We start from the raw sequence: 16,325 nt of genomic DNA on the forward strand, positions 1-16,325 counted from the left end.
TAAATTGGTTTAGCCCCTTAGGCATTGCCATCACCGGCGTCAATGCAGTGCAAACTTCGAACCTCGAAGCCGTCTGCAGAAAATATGCAGACGTCTTCGATGGCTCGTTGGGTAAATATACAGGTCCCCCCATCTCCCTCAACCTAAACCCCACCATACAACCTGTCAGAATTAGGGCCAGGCGGGTTCCATTCGCCCTCAAACAAAAAATTGAGGACGAGCTGGAACGCCTTGTCAAGCTGGGGGTCTTAGAACCTACTGATGGGGGAAGCTGGGAAACCCCCATCGTAACCCCTGTAAAACCTAACGGGCAAATTAGATTATGTGCTGATTACAAAGCGACCCTAAACCTAGCACTCAACGCCCACTCTTACCCCATTCCAGCGGTGAGAGACGTCCTCACCTCTATCCGCTCCGGCGCCATTTTTGCAAAATTAGACCTCACGCAGGCGTACTTGCAATTGCCTGTAACCAATGACACCGCACTCGCCCAGACAATTGTCACACACCGCGGAGCATTTAAAGTGACAAGATTGCAATTCGGCATTTCAGCAGCCCCGGGCATATTTCAAAGCATCATGGAAAAAACCTTAAAAGGGATCCCCGGGGTTTGCCCTTACTTCGACGATGTGCTCATCGCCGGGGAAACAGAAGCCATCCTAGCTGACAGGTTGTCAGCTGTGCTAGACCGGTTCAGAACAGCCGGGTTTAAGTTAAAAAGGGAAAAGTGTTCCATAGGAGTTCCCTCTACGGAATTCCTTGGGTACAGAATTGACGCCCAGGGCATCCATCCCACGAACGAGAAACTTAAAGCCATCCAATCAGCCCCCAGCCCCAAGAACAAACAAGAACTCCAGGCATTTTGGGGGCTATTAAATTTCTATCACGCCTTCCTTCCACATAAGGCTACAATTGCAGAACCGCTACATAGACTATTAGATAAAGGCACCCCCTGGTCCTGGACAAGGACACACGAGAATAGCTTCCAGTCCCTTAAGAACATCATTTGCAAAAGCTCCACAGTCACCTTGTTTAAAGAGGACGTTCCCGTTTGCATCGCTTGCGATGCATCCCCGTACGGGATAGGAGCCGTGTTAAGCCACCTTGACCAGGATGGCACGCAAAGACCTATCGCTTTTTATTCCCGGACCCTTACCAAAGCCGAAAGAAATTATGCGTAAATTGACAGAGAGGCACTGGCCATTGTCGCAGGCGTGAAAAAATTCCACGACTACCTGTATGGTAGACCCTTCACAATCTTCACCGACCACAAACCCCTATTAGGCATATTCACCTGGGACAAAACAACTCCTCAAATATTGTCCCCTAGAATCCTGCGCTGGTCCACCTTTCTATCAGCATACTCCTTCAAATTGATACACAAGCCGGGAAGGGAACTGGGACATGCAGACTGCCTAAGCAGACTTCCTATACAACGACACGACCCCGACCCAGCCCCTGCAGGCAACATACTGGCTATCTCAGAATTACAGGAGTGCCCTCTCACAGCCAAAATCATTGCTGTCAACTCTGCTAAGGATAAAATTCTCAGCAGAGTCCTGCGGTGGGTCACGGCAGGATGGCCACATAAGTGCCCGGAAGAAATCTTCCGGCCCTTTTTCACCAAACAATTAGAACTAACATCACATCTAGGCTGCCTCCTATGGGGAAACAGGGTGGTGATACCACACAAGAACACACAACAAACATTAAAAACCCTTCACGAAGGACACCCTGGAATGGTAAAAATGAAGTTGCTTGCTAGAAGCTATGTGTGGTGGCCAGGTATCGATAAGGACATAGAAGATCACGTAGGGGGATGCTACACTTGCCAGTTAACCAGAAGCAAGCCGCCCCACGCCCCAGTCCACAAATGGGAAACTACAAAAAACCCATGGTCCCGCATCCATCTAGATTTCGCTGGACCAATACGAGGGCAGAATTTCTTAATAATTGTAGATAGTTATTCAAAATGGCTCGAGGTGGTACCCCTCAATAAAACTACAACGAACTCCACTATACAAGCACTTAGACGGGTTTTCGCATCACACGGCCTCCCAGACGTCATAGTTTCTGATAACGGACCACAATTCACTTCTCGTGAATTTCAGATGTTCGCTTCGAGGAACTCTATTAGACTGGTGACATCAGCGCTATTCCACCCATCGACGAATGGCATGGCAGAGATAATGGTAAGATCCACCAAAGAGTTTATGAAAGGAGACTGGCACCGGCGGCTCAGCCAATTCCTCCTGGCCCAGCACACCACACCGTGCACCACCACAGGCAAGACGCCGGCTGAACTAAGGTGGGGCAGGAGGCTAATAACAAGGTTAGATCAATTGCACCCAGACAGAACACCAAATGACCAAGAACCACCACCCCCATCACCACGAACCTTTTCACCTGGCCAAACCATCTGGGCCAGGAGTTATTCCGGCACCCAGAAATGGATACAAGGGGTCATAATAAAACAAACGGGACCCATTTCTTACCTAATCCATTCTGACACAGAAGGACAGCTACGACGACACGTCGATCAGCTGCGGAACCGCAAACCACAAAACGCGCCCCCACCACCACCACCACCACCACCACCACCAGGAAATCAACACCCCTGCATACCACCATTCATACCAGATGACCTGCCTCCGCCCCACGACGAGGCAAGACCACCACAACCACAGGAGGAAGGGGAGCCTGAAAATGAGACACCCCCACGACGATCCACACGGATTAAGAAAGCACCTGCCTACCTCCAGGACTACGAATGGGGAGGCAGCGACAGACAAATACAAGGGGGTGAAAACAATCCGGGGGAAGGGTAAGGGGTGTATTATATGTAAATAGTTCCAGTAAAGTATTAACAATAGATTCACTAAAACGGGGACATAGAAAACATGAGGTAAAGCATTTTGACAGCCGAACACGCGGGAGTTTTGACAGCTGTCAAAACTCCCGACTACAGCGCAGGCGCAACCGGCTGACAGCTCTCAGCTGTCAGAGCAACACAGAGAGCCGCCCGGCCACGAGGAGCCGAGCTGTCAGACGCTCCGCAAAGCCGATTGGAGCGGAAAGCAAAGCGGGAAAAGACCGGCCGCTGATTGGACCAGCCGGCCGGCTGCAGACTATATAAAGCCGAACCTTCTGTAATTAGTTGCTCTGTTCTAAAATAAACCTGTTGAAGTTACCAGCTGTCTTTGAGTGGTCTGTCAGCCACTTCACATTATGTAGTGTGGGCTGTGCCTTCCCTTATCTAATTGTTTCTTAGGCAGCATCTCTCCACCCATCTCACAAGATCATTTCCATATACCATTACATGAGCCCTAGGCCATTCAGACATACATACTACAACAAAGATGTTGAGACCCTGGAAAAAGTTGAGAGAAGAGCAGCTAAGATGATCCAAGGCCTGGAGACTAAAACATATGAAGAACGGTGGCAAGACATGGATTTGGCTAATCTAAAGAAAAGAAGAAATAGGGGTGACATGATAGCAGTATTCCAGGCTGCCACAAAGAAGAGGGGGTCAAATTATTCTCCAAAGCACCAGAGGGAAGGGCAAGAAACAATGGTTAGAAACTGATCAAAGAGAGAAGCAACCTAGAATTAAGGAGAAACTTCCTAACAGTGAGGACAATTAACCAGTGGAACAGCTTGTCTTCCTTCAGAAATTGTGGGCACTCCATCACTGGAGGCTTTTAAGAAGAGACTGGACAGTCACTTGTCCGAGATGGTATAGGAATAGGTTATCCTGCTTGAGCAGGGGGCTGGACTAGAAGATTCCAGGGTCTCTTCCAGCTCTATACTATTCTAAATAAGAGATTCTCAAAGGAAGCCACTTAAGACCTGTAGTTCATTACATCATAAAGCAAAGTGAGTCATCCAGATATAGCAAGAATATGAGACCTGTCAGACCTGCCATCCTACTGCACCAACCCTGCTTAGCTAGATGCCAGGCTGTCATAAGAAACAGGGGGAGTGAGCTGCAGGATGGGATAAAGGTGTGGGGGAGGATAGAGGAAAGGAAAACATATTTTTTTTTTGGCCACGGGCTACTCCAAGGTGGGATGGAATGGAATGCAACACTCTCAAGCCTCTGCACTGGGGACTGTTGACAAAATAATTACTTTGAATACTGTGGGCCATGGGGGGACGGGACCCAAAGGAGAATGTTAACTATATGCTTTGGATGTAAAATGCTAGATTTAGCTTTGCTACACTGTAACCACTTGGCTTTATTAAAGTATACTTTTGCTAGCCATGAGTCCGATAGTCTTTCTTTTCTGATTGACCAAGTTTGGCCAGCTGATAATAGAGACATAGTTCTTAGTGCAGTAGGTCCTTTTTACCATGGTGACAGTTCTGTAAATCAGGGTATGCCATAAGCTCTCCCGATGCTGTAGAAAACTAATCCCCAACCTCTTTATCATTACTCATATTAGCTGAGGATCATGGGCATTGTTGCTTAGGAACATCTAAAGGGCTATGAACTCCCCACTCCAAGAAAGAATGAATTGCAAGACTGCAATGCTTCCATCTCCCAGCTTCAGCATTGAGAGAAAAAGCTTCCCACTTTTCATATGACTTAAATCCTTTATTAAAAAGTACTTCTTCTAAATCTTAAAAGAAGCTATTTCTCTGTGAAAGATTTGTTTTGGTTCATTTCTTTTGCAATTACATTCCTTTTTGATAAAAATAGATAATAAAAAATGCTCTTCCCGAAATGATTGTATCTGCAGAGGTGAAACAAACATGCAAGGGAAGAAAACTAATTTTTTGCTGTTTTCTGCAAGGTTCTCTGGGAGAGACTAATTTATTTACTGAATACACTAAGGTTTTTTTTTGATGATTGATTGATTAGGAATATATATCTATCATAAAAACAAGGTGCAGTATCTTAAATTGTCATTTATGGAGATGGCTTGTCTTGAACAAAGAAGAATTTTAATTATTTCAGAAGAGGCAGGAAGAGTATAATTTCATATGAAATACTGTTGCAATCTTGTACAGTCAATAGTTACTCACTGCCTTCTGAAAAGTAACTGCAATTCTAGACATGGCCATTATTTTAGATTAAAGCCCCCCAATCAGGTGTTCTGTAGATGTGTTAGACAATAAATTCCATCCTTCTTAGTTAGCATAGCTGTAGTAGGGCTAAGCCCATGGAGGAAAGTTTGGAAGTCAGAAAACTTCTCTCCCAGAATTCCTCTAGTTCTGCCTCCTACTTGGGTGCAGCAGCTTGGTGGCTGTCAGTGCCATTATCTATCTTCCAAGGTGGTGTCTTTGACCTGGGTCCTTCTCTTTAACCCTGTATGTAAGAGAGATGGAATTCTCACAGACTGTGTATCTCACTGATAGATAAAAGAAAAAAAAGATAGTAGAATAAATTATATATAAGCTACCTTCTGGACCTGTAGTGATGGGGCTATAGAAATCAGTTCCTCCTCGTTGTTGGAAAGATAGATCAATCAGAGATCCTTGGTGCTCTCTGAGCTTGGTTGTTTTCTTGCAGATGCTTTGCTACCCAAATTAGGTAACATCATCATTGTTAGATGATCACTAGCATTGATGATGTTACCTAGTTTGGGTAATGAAACCTCTGGAAGAAACCAACCAAGCTCAGAGAGCACCAAGGACCCCTCATTTCAACACTGAGCTACAACTATTCTCCTTTATTAGATCAATCTCACAAGAGATAAATAGTATCAAACTTTATTACAAAAGAAAAAAAGAGAATTGAACTGTAGTTACATGCAGAGCAATCAGTAAAGGAAGAAACAAAAATACAGATCTGTTCAATCACAAACAGCATTTTGAAAGCACTTCCAATGGGGGAAAAATATGTAGGAAAAGATAAGATTGAGCAAAACACTAGATGTTGTTACTTTGCTTTTGCTTAGAGGAAACTCTGATGTAAAGAGGCTTCAAGCTGCATTAAAATATACAATAACTAAGCTTGTATGGAGACAATACATTTCAGAGTTAAATGCAATTTAAAAATACACAGGAAAATAAATTAAGTGTAATTCTCTATTCTAGAGAAATTTGTGCCAGTTTGTTTCTTGGAAATCCTTCTTCCTGCAGATTCAAAATTTATCAGATGATCCGAGGCAAATCTTAGCTTTCTATTTCTACTTCTTCCACAACCTTGTCACATAGTTTCTTGTTCTGTTTTTTCTGAGAGTATTTGCAGTTTTGAAAAATAACTCCTTTTCTTTTGGGTAGTGAGATAATCTGACTTTGTACGTGTATGGGGACCTGCAACTGTATGTTGTGCACATATAGATTCCATGCAGAAGTTGAATGAATGGAGTCTGAAACTGCGATGCATCTGGTTGTCAAAGAATGGGAGATAAGAATGGGAGCCTGTTTGTCCATTCACTACAGTGGCCAACAATTTTGTATGTATCCGAAAGATCCTAGATTGGAAAAGGCTTTGATACAACATTAAAAAAAATCTGTATGGATGATACCAAAGATTTATGTATATCATTGTGTTCTCACAATGACAACTATATGTTGATTTTTGGAAGCCCACAAGTAGGAAAACAATGTAATACACCCTTGCTGCCTACTAAGTCGGGTGCCTCTGATATTGGATTGATCACTGTTGTGAAAGGCAGTCTTATCTTCCATGAATTTGTTTACTTCTTCTTTATAGCAACGAAGTTGATGGTCTTTGCTATATCTTCAAATCCATATTTTAACTAAAAGAAATACTTCCTGTGTTGAGCAAGGAAGCTGCCAGATTTGGCCCAAAGGGATGATCTCGGGTTGAGAATTTTTAATGATTCAATCAAAAACAATGATGACTAAAGAAGAACATAAGAGTCTCGAGAATTAAAACATGGTAAATTATCCAGTCTGGTATCTTGCATCTCATCATGGCCAGATAGATTCCTCAAAAGGAAATTCACATACTGCATTTGAATCTGGAGACTCTATATAGCAATTGTCCTTATCTGATGCTCATTAGGTATGTTGGGGTTATAATTCACATTTCCTAGCCAATACAAAACTGGAGAGCACCAAAATGTAGAAAACTGCTATATCCTGTCTGGATGATTGATGGCTCCTTCTAGTGCAGACATGTCAAACACAAGGCCCGGGGGCTGGATCCAGCCTGCAAAATGGTTTCATGTGGCCTGCGAAGCCATCCTGGAACCAGTGAGGGAACGGCCCCCGCTGCCTTGGGCCAGGCCAGCCGGGAGCCAATGTACAATTTCGTGGTGGTCATCTATGCTGAAAAACATTCAGTCTTAGTTCCACAAGGCCATCTGGAAACAGTGAGGGACCAGCCCCTGCCACATCGGCACTGCCCCCTGGGTGCACGCTGGGGAGGTATCACCTCTTGTGATGAATGAAGAAATGCACCATCAGCTGGAAGTGGCCAGCACATGGCCCTGCCTACTTCAGGCAGGCTAGGAGCTGGGCAGCATTGTGCTTCTCTTCAGATTTGTGCCACCCAGCTCAGCCTTTCGGCGCTGTGAGGAGACCACCCCACTGCCTGTTGAAACTGGCCCAATATAATACAATAATTAAAACTATGCTAAAACCCAAACCCAAACCCCAAACCCATCAGACCAGGCCGGATTGTTCAAATAAATAGGTTTTTAGATTGCGTCGGAAGGAGCGAAGGTCGGGGGCTATCCGGAGCTCAACCTGCAAGCGGTTCCATAGGTCTGGCGCGCCCACAGAGAACGCCCTCCCCCTGGGGGCCACCAATCGACATTCTCTGATCGGAGGAACCCTGAGGAGGCTCACTCTGTGGGAGTGCACTGGACGGAGGGAAGTTGACGCCTGCAGCAGGTGCTGCCGTAGGTAGTCCGGACCCATGCCATGTAGGGCTTTATAGGTCATTACCAGCACCTTGAATCTCACCTGGAGGGCAACTGGCAGCCAATGCAGCTCACGGAGCAGAGCTGTAACATGGGAGTATTGGGAGACCCCCAACACCACTCGCGCGCCTGCATTCTGCACCAGTTGAAGCCTCCGAGTGATCCTCAAGGGCAGCCCCATGTAGAGAGCATTGCAGTAGTCCAAACGAGAGGTCACGAGAGCATGAGTGACTGTACGCAAGGCATCCCGCTCCAGATAGGGCCGCAACTGGTGCACCAGACGAACCTGGGCGTAGGCCCCCTTAGTCACAGCTCCTATATGATCTTCTAAGGAGAGCTGTGAATCTAGGAGGACCCCCAAGTTGCAAGCCCTATCTATGGGGGTAATAACTCACCCCCCATAGTAAGAGATGGAACAATCTGCATTTCCCGAGATGCCGGCAGGCACAGCCACTCAGTCTTGTCAGGGTTGAGCTGAAGCCTGTTCCTCCCCATCCAGACCCGGACCGCCTCCAGGCAACGGGACATCACGTCGAGGGCATCACTGGGGTGGTTTGGGGTTGAAATAAAAAGCTGGGTATCATCAGCATACTGATGATAACCAACTCCAAAACCATGAATGATCTCACCCAGAGGCTTCATATAGATGTTGAACAGGAGGGGCGAGAGGACTGATCCCTGAGGAACTCCACAAACAAGAGGCCTCAAGGTCGACCTCTGCCCCCCTGCCAACACCGACTGCGAACGTCCCAGAAGGTAGGAGGAGAACCACTGAAGAACTGTGCCTCCCACTCCCAACCCCCTGAGATGCCGCAGCAAGATAACATGGTCGATGGTATCAAAAGCTGCTGAGAGGTCTAACAGGACTAGGACAGAGGAACAACCCCTGTCCTGAGCCCGCCAGAGATCATTCACCAGCGTGACCAATGCCGTCTCCGTGCTGTACCCGGGCCTGAAACCCGATTGGTACGGGTCCAGATAATCAGCTTCCTCCAAGAACAAAGGGAGCTGATGCGCCACCACGCTCTCAACAACCTTCGCGAGAAAGCGAAGGTTGGAGACCGGACGAAAGTTATTTAATACAGCTGGGTCCAGGGCAGGCTTCTTGAGGAGGGGTCTCACCACCGCCTCCTTCAAGGCAGCGGGAAAGCTACCCTCGCTCAAGGAAGCAGTTATCACTGCCTGGAGCCAGCCTCGTGTCCCATCCCGGGCTGCATAAACCAGCCAGGAGGGGCACGGGTCCAATAAACATGTGGTGGAGCTCAGCTTCCCCATGATCCTGTCCACGTCTTCAGGAGTCACAGGATCAAACTCCTCCCAGATAACGTTGACAAGACTGCCCTCGTCCTCATCGTCAGACTCTGCCCAGTCGGAGTCCAAACCAGTCCGAATCCGAGCGATTTTCTCTGACAGATGTTGACTAAACTCCTCGGCACGACCCTGCAAGGGCTCCTCCCTCACCTCCTGATTAAGGAGGGAGCGGGTCACCCTAAACAGAGGACTGCACTATTCATGTAAGTCTGATTACAGAAACTACTTTCCACTGGTCTTAACATAAAAGTTAAGATAAATGTTTCCCCTTTCTGACTCTAGAGGGTGGTGCTCATCTCTGTTTCTTATCCAAAGGAGCCAGTATTGTCCAAAGACACTTCTGTGTGGTCATGTGGCCAGCATGACTATACTCCAAAGGCACACAGAGCACCATTATCTTCCCACTGAAGTGATACTATTTATCTACTTGCATCTGCATGCTTTTGAACTGCTAGGGGGGCAGGAACTGGGGAGCTCACCCCATTGCACAGCGCTTGGGTCTCAGACCAGGGCTGTCAGATTTCCACCTGAAAAGTTCAGTGTCTTTAACTGCTGAGCCATTGTGCTTCATGGTCAAATGTATGGGACTTCCATAATAATATTATGGAATTATGGTATTTAATCCCAAACATTAGCTTCTAATATGGAACTGTTGAAGGAAAAGTCTTCATCATGGTTCAGTCCAAGCTGGGAATAAACAACATGGCGACTGCTTTAGAAAGAAGGTTGCAGTTTATTGAAGAGGAGAGCCAGACAGAAAGAAGGCTCTGGAAGAAAAGAGAGAGCACATGTAGGGAGTGGGTTTTTATACCCTCTGGGTCTTTTGTTTGGAGTCATTTCCTGTTCCTGTTTGAGGCTTTGTATTTCCTGTGTCATGTATTCTGACCTGAGTCTGGGTGTGCCCTTTGGCATCTGTGGGTTAATCCTATTATGTCCTGTCTTAGAGTTTGGGTGGGGTATGTAGATTTCAGGTGTCTTTGTCTTCTTAATCTTCTAGTTTCAACCTCCCTGAATGGTTTACATCTGCATTTCTACAAAGCTGGTTTCTGCTGGGGGGGAGGGAGACTTGGGGCTATTGAGAAAAACTGGGCATGCTTTTCTGCCTCTTTAAGATCCTTTGAGAAAATATATTTTTCTGCCCTTTTAATATTTCCTTCTCTGGGGGGCTGACTTCCCACAGAACTAAAAAGAGTTCTACTCAAACATGAAGGGTTGGTTTAATTTAAATATAGCCTCAGGCTTCCTATAACCCAGAGCACTAGGAGTAGCTATTGATGGGCTGAAGGCTTGTATGAATTCCTCCAAAACATTTATTTTATATAGACTTCTTTGTTCTTTCCTTATAATTTTGGCTACCTCCTACAATTCTCTACCAGATGGTTAGGACTCAGCCGGCTAGGAATTAACGGATTAGCATCGCAATTCAGTAGAAACCAACAAGAAGGCTGCTATAAGGCAGTGGTCCCCAACCTTTTGTGGCTTGGTGGCCCAGCTGGGGAGGGAGAGGGGAACTGGGTCATGCTATGTGCTGGCCTGCTGTTTAGCTGTATGTATGCACATTCTCACTAGCCCATCCCTCGCATGGCCTGGCTGTGAATAGACCGCTCAAGGATTGGGGACCCCTGTTGTAAGGTAACAAGGCAGAAGTCTGCACTTGACTTTTGAGTGTTTCTTGCTCCAAATAAATATTAAGCTGTGACTTACACTCATCACTGCCTCAGTGACCACTTCTATTCTTCAAGCATTTTCAACTTGCTGTCCTCAAAAAAGCATTTTGAAACTGGCCTATGGTTACCTTCATGTCTGCCAACCTTGGGATGCAGAGAATATAATGAGCTAATTATTGGTCATCCCATTGGAGAATGCAGTGTATAAGCCAATCAGTAGTCTGCCTGTGAGGATCTATCCACAGAAAGGTAAGAAAATTCTTCTTACCTTGCAGAATTCTTCTTACCTTTTTACTAACACTCATTGCCACCCAGTTTTTTCAGTACATGTATTTGCAGGAGGTTTTTCTTTTTTAAGTCTGAGATGTTCGCTGATGGAAATCTATGTGAGGAATGATTGATTGTATAAAATGTAAATCAAAACACTGAAATTATACCATGAAAATCCTATTTGATTTGATTTGAATTGGACATTCAAAGAGGTTATAATTTGATTTGAGTTTGGATTCAAGGACAATCTGATTCAATTCAAGTCACTTCAAAATGCTGTTGAATAAAAAAGGCATCCGTAAGCAATATTATTGGAAAGCATCAAAATGTTTCCTGAGGCTTCATTTTTTTTTATGGAACAGGATGAAAATATCAAGGATGGTAAACCCTTCAGAACACATCCACCCTGTCAAGATTTACTATTCTCAAGAACTTCACTACAATACAATTTTTCAAACAACATCTCTCCATCATCTCTGTTAAGGAAAAGACAGCAGGGAAGAGATATGACAGCGCAATAACATCCAAACTGAACACCATAGATTTTATGGGCAAGTTATCCTGCACAAATACACACATTTCCTACTTAAATCTACTGCCCCTTCACAAAAGCCCACTTGAAAAAAAACCTATTTAAAAATTTAGCTCATTTTTCCATTTATATTTCTGTAGTGCCTGGTTTAATATGACCCACCCACCCCCCAAAAAATACCTACTTATTTTTTCTACTGGGTGGTATGGCTTTGCCATGTGAAGTAATTCCATTCCATCAGAATAGAGCTGGAAGGAGGTCTTCTATCTAGTCCAACCCCCTGCTCAAGCAGGAGATCCTATACCATTTCAGACAAGTGGCTTTCCAGTCTCTTCTTAAAACCTCCAGTGATGAAGCACCCACAACGTCTGAAGGCAAGCTGTTCCACCGGGTAATTGTTCTCACTGTTAGGAAGTTTCTCTTTAATTCCAGGTTGCTTCTCTCCTTGAATATTTTCCATCCATTGTTTCTTGTCTTGCCTTCTAGTGCTTTGGAAAATAAGTTGACCTCCTCTTCTTTGTGGCAGCCCCTCAAATAGTGGAATAACAGGACCTTCTAAGAATAATAAATAACTTCTAAAATGCATACAAGAAGAAACAGAGTGCATGTCAGAATATGAACTGAAATTGGTATTGGGGTTAGTGGTGGGAAATAGTAATGGCTGGTTTAACCTAAGGAGCCAGGTTGATCCCAACTGAGGGAAAAATGATCATCCACAAGTTTGCTAAATTGCAGAAATTCAGAGGGAAGTACAAGTTTTGCTATATTTCTCAGTAAATGAAAAAGAGTGGCAAAAATGTAGAGGTTGTCGTCTCAAGAAGAGATGATGTCAGATGCATCAAATCCAGAACGGATCCCAAAGACAAGTAACCTATAATGGGGAGGTGCAAAAAACTTGCTGTGCAGATGTCAGAGAAAGATCTAGGAAAATGAAACACTCTCTCCTCTGTTTGAAAAGATGAGGGAAGCATTATTATTATTATTATTATTATTATTATTATTATTATTATTATTATTATTATTATTATTATTATTATTATTATTATTATTATTATTATTAATTTTATTTATATACCGCCCTTCTCCCGAAGGACTCAGGGCGGTGAACAGGGCAAATGTATAAAATACAAAAAATACAAAAGTTAAAAGGGATTAAACATAATGCCCATGGTAAAAAACAATAAATACAAATATTAAGAACAATAAAAAACCCAACCCACCCCCCATCAGGCCAAGCCAGTTTGTTCAAACAAATGCATTTTCAGATTGCGTCGGAAGGAGCGGAGGTCAGGTGCCATCCGGAGCTCAACCGGCAACCGATAAATAAATAAATAAATAAATAAATAAATAAATAAATAAATAAATAAATAAATAAATAAATAAATAAATAAAACCGATTCCATAGCTCCGGGGCGCCCACAGAGAAGGACCTCCCCCTGGGGGCCACCAATCGACATTCTCTGATCGGTGGCACCCTGAGGAGGCCCTCTCTGTGGGAACGCACAGGGCGGAGGGAAGTTGATGCTGGCAGCAGGTGCTCCCTAAGGTACTCCGGACCATGTTTTCCAGTTTAGCCTTTTAATGCTTAACCCCTTCCTCAGGGAGAGCCTGCTGCACTTGGAAGTATAGGTTCAAAATGTAAGAGGACTCTTGCATCTTGCTGATCCTCACTCTATTCTCTTTGCCTTTTTCCCCCCGTTCAATGATTATGACAGTGAAAGGACAAGCAAGGCGTTCCATCCATCTCTCAGTTCTGACAGATGAACATTAAAAATACCTCTCGTGCCATGTGAGCAGAAGCAAAGGATCAATATTTAATTTTTGAAGCAGCCAAGTTTTAAAAGATTTTTTTATATATACAGTATATATAGTGTAATTCTGTGGTGGTTAATGCAGCTAGGCAGATTAAGTAGGAAATGTTTTTCTACTCTAGATAATGATGCACATTTTATTTATTTCTGTGAGGTTGGAATGATCTGTTTGTGAACCACTATGTGTCCCCAGTTGACTCCCACTGAACAAGGAATACACAAACTTCTCTTCACATTAGTAGGCTGACATTTCAAGTTACTTAAAAGTATATTTGATTGACTTATGTTCCAAGGGCATCACTAAGGGTTTTGAAAAAAATCCCACATTCATTCAAAGCTTGAATATTACAAGGCTCTTTGACATATGTCTCCTTTGCATTCCCTGTAATTTCTTAAAAGTCAGAGCAATTTCTAGTTTCCTGTGTGTGCTTGAGGAAATATAGCTAAGCTATTTGGGCACAAGGGTGGTTGAAGCATTTGATTCAGCAAAATCACAAGACAAAGCCATCTGTTCTTTCTTCTGCATTCTTTATTGTGTTCATGTTGTGTGTCTGTCTAGTGGAATGTGCCCTTCAGTTCCTTCCTTCCTGTATCTGTTTAATGTTTTTCTTTCCATCTGATTGTCTGCTAGAAACTCTTGCCCATTTGACTTATTCTGTCCAAGATCCACCAAACGGTTAATTCCAGCACACTGAGTTGAGGAATCTCCCATTGGGGAAAGAGAATCTACTGGTGCTTAAGATGGCTCCCTTATTAAAGACAATGATCCAATGCCAGACAAAATTAAGCAGAGGTGCTGCGAACCTAAAAAGAAGTTAATTTAAAAATTGGTTTTAATGGTGGGTTCTTACTCCAGGTATTAAGAGTGTGTGATTTATTAAAAGTGTAGGAAGGCTTGTATGAAATTGCATGAGCTACATCCAGAACAGATGAAAATATGGTTTGTTTCTTCCTGCTTGCCACAATTTGTTCCCACTGTTCACTGGCTTTCTAAAATTTTAATGTGCTTTGTGCTGTTGCCATTTTAACTGGAACCAATTAAAGAAATGTTTTATACCAGAAGAAAAAGAAATGGTCTAGTCATCTCCATATTGTTCTTTTAATTAACATTGTATATTTTTAAAGTTTCAATTTACATGTTTATTTTTATATAAATTTGCTGCAAATGATGCATGACTTTTTAAAAAAAAATTCTTTTCCCCCAGAATGTATAAAATGTTTTAAGCAGTGAAGATCCTGTATCTAGACTCCTCAGGATGGAGAAAAAGGTATGGCAATCTGTGTTTCCATTTTGTTTCTATAACATCTTTAATAAACAAGCTATATTGTTTGTGAAGGTCAGGCTCCAAACTATCATACCAGAGCTTTAAAGACCTCCCATCCACCCAATATATACTGAGAATAACAACATAAGAATGACAGAACAGTCCAGCCAAAGTTCAATTCTTTATTTGCTTACACCAGGCAGACAGAAACTTATGCTACTCTAATCCTAACAGATATATCCTAGGACAGGGGTAAGCAACCTTGGCTCTTTTATGACTCATGGACTTCAACTCCCAGAATTCCTGAGGCAGTCCACAAGTCATAAAAGAGCCAAGGTTGCCTGCCCCTGCCTTAGGAGTTCTACAGAGTGGCTATCCTAAATCCCTTCCTCTTTTTCTGATCTAGCTCTATGTTGTTTCTTGTTTCATTCCCTCTCCTTGGAATGTGCTTCCTTCCTTGGAAACTGCCTCTTCACTGTAGTCCATCACACACAATCCATCACAGCAATATTGTCATTTATTTATTTCAAATATTTATATGACCATCAAAAGATAAAATAATATGCACAAAGAATGAAAACAAAGCCAAACATGACACCAGGCACCACATTCCCTGATGCAACCATAACATTCTCTTACTATTTTGATCTCACCCTAACCCAACACTTGAAGGAAAAACCAACTCTTTATCTAACATTGCATGTGAACAGAACCCATGTCCACTATTAAACTAATCCATTGTTTCTTGTCTTGCCTTCTGGTGCTTTGAAAAATAAGCTGACCCCCCCTCTTCTTTGGGGCAGCCCCTCATATACTGGAATACTGCTATTATGTCAACCCTAGTCCTTCTTTTCTCTAGACTGGCCATACTCAATTCCTGCAACTATTCTTCATATGTTTTTGTCTCCAGGCCCTTAATCACCTTAGTTGCTCTTCTTGGCACTTTTTCCAAAGTCTCAAAATCTTTTTTTGTAATGTGACGAAAACTGGTTGCAGTATTCCAGGAGTGGCCTTATAAAGTGGTGCTAATACTTCACGTGATTTTGATTCTATGCCTCTGTTTATTGGATTGTATTAGCTTTTTTGGCTGCTGCTGGGCACTACTAGCTCATGTTGAAGAGATTGTTCACTAGGACTCCAAGGTCCCTCTCACAGTTACTGTTTTTGAGTCAGGTTTTGCCTAATCTATACTTGTACCTTTGGTTTTTCCTGCCAAAAAAGTGCAGAGTTTCCAAGGCATGGTTCAATTCCAAACACGGTGTCAATTCAGAGTAAGGCAGGAATCATGATGACCAGAAAACGTACATCTAGAAAATAAACATGTTCCCAGCAATGCTTCCATCTGTCTGCTATGATAAATAGCCAGCTTCCAGTGCAGAACATCAAGATGGGCATGGCTTTCTCCTCTTGAGTAATCTGGCTGACCTTCTCTGCTCCTGCCTTTTCTCTGCCCTGTGTGATCTCAGATCAGGTGCAAAAGGCAGTTCCTTCTTCTCTTCACTGGCCCTCTGCAATCACAAGCTTTCCCTAGCCGGAGCCTCAGCCAAATCCCTTCCAGGCAGCTGTTTGGAGCCATCAATCAATTCAGTTCCTGACATGCCAGGAATCAGGTCATCCTCCCCTGAACT

The sequence above is a fragment of the Vipera berus genome (genome assembly GCF_964194415.1).
Source record: "Vipera berus genome assembly, chromosome: 1".
Lineage (NCBI taxonomy): Eukaryota > Metazoa > Chordata > Lepidosauria > Squamata > Viperidae > Vipera > Vipera berus.